Source organism: Arachis ipaensis, chromosome B07 (genome assembly GCF_000816755.2).
Source record: "Arachis ipaensis cultivar K30076 chromosome B07, Araip1.1, whole genome shotgun sequence".
Taxonomy (NCBI): domain Eukaryota; kingdom Viridiplantae; phylum Streptophyta; class Magnoliopsida; order Fabales; family Fabaceae; genus Arachis; species Arachis ipaensis.
This window is the reverse complement of record NC_029791.2, coordinates 15538172-15539311: the sequence shown is the minus strand read 5'-3', so window position 1 is coordinate 15539311 and position 1140 is coordinate 15538172.

The window sequence follows — 1140 nt, the reverse complement described above, 5'->3', positions numbered from 1 at the left end:
ACAAAAAAAAATCACATTTTTCTTTTAATTTTTATTTTATTTTGCTTTATTTGGGAACCAATTGCAACTAATTAACGCTACATGCAGATGTGATTGGCTTATCCTTGTAATTCTTATTATTGTCGGTCGGCAAACATTTCCTGATTTATTCATCATCAAATTGAATTTGTAAAGAAGTCTTCTTTCTTTTAATTATTTTATTATTTTTGGGTAATGTCTTTAACTATTTATATACTGTTTGTTGTTTTGTTGTTTGCTCATTTGCTGTATGCTGTCGTCCAATATTCTTTTCCTTTTATGGTAAAAATGCATTTGAGCTTTGCTTCTCCACCATCCACAATATTTCTCTTTTTTTTTCCTCCTAATTTTCGTCTTGTATATATGTCCTTAAAAAGGATTATTTATCTTCAGTACTTTTTATGGTGATTATTAAATGTTTGAATATATATATTTTAGTAAAATATTTTCTGTATTAAATATGCTATATTAATAATTGTCAATATAAGTAAAAAAAATTACTAACTGTAAACAAATTATATTTAACAACTAGTTTTACGGTTAACACAATTATTGTCATCAAAATAATCTCCCCCTTATTGTAATTAATTAATAATCTTTGATTTAATTATTTAATTATATCTCTTTTTATTAGATTAACCTTTTAAAAAAATAATTTTATAACAGATCCAAAATTGTGCAACACATTACATTACCACCGTTATATTGGTCTATGATTATGAATAACAAAAAGCATGGAAAAACAACACACCGCGTACCATATAAATTAAACCTAAAAGCACTTTATTATTATTCCTGAGTTAGTTACACTGGAATTGAGCAGCCATGCATTATTGCAGAATATTACTCCAAATTACAATCATGAATCATCATAATAAGCAGCCTCCTTTATCTACTTATCTTCAAATAGTAGCCACTATTTCATTATTTTCATTCTTCCACTGGCTAAGCTAAGATAGAAACTAGAACAATTTTCTACGCATACATATCTCATTGCTATATATTGTTAAAAGCACCATATATATATATAAAACAAAAATATTTAGTAACTAAAATAAATTAACAAAAAATAGTTAAAATTTACTTTATTTAGTATTTATTAATTATTCATTAATTATTATA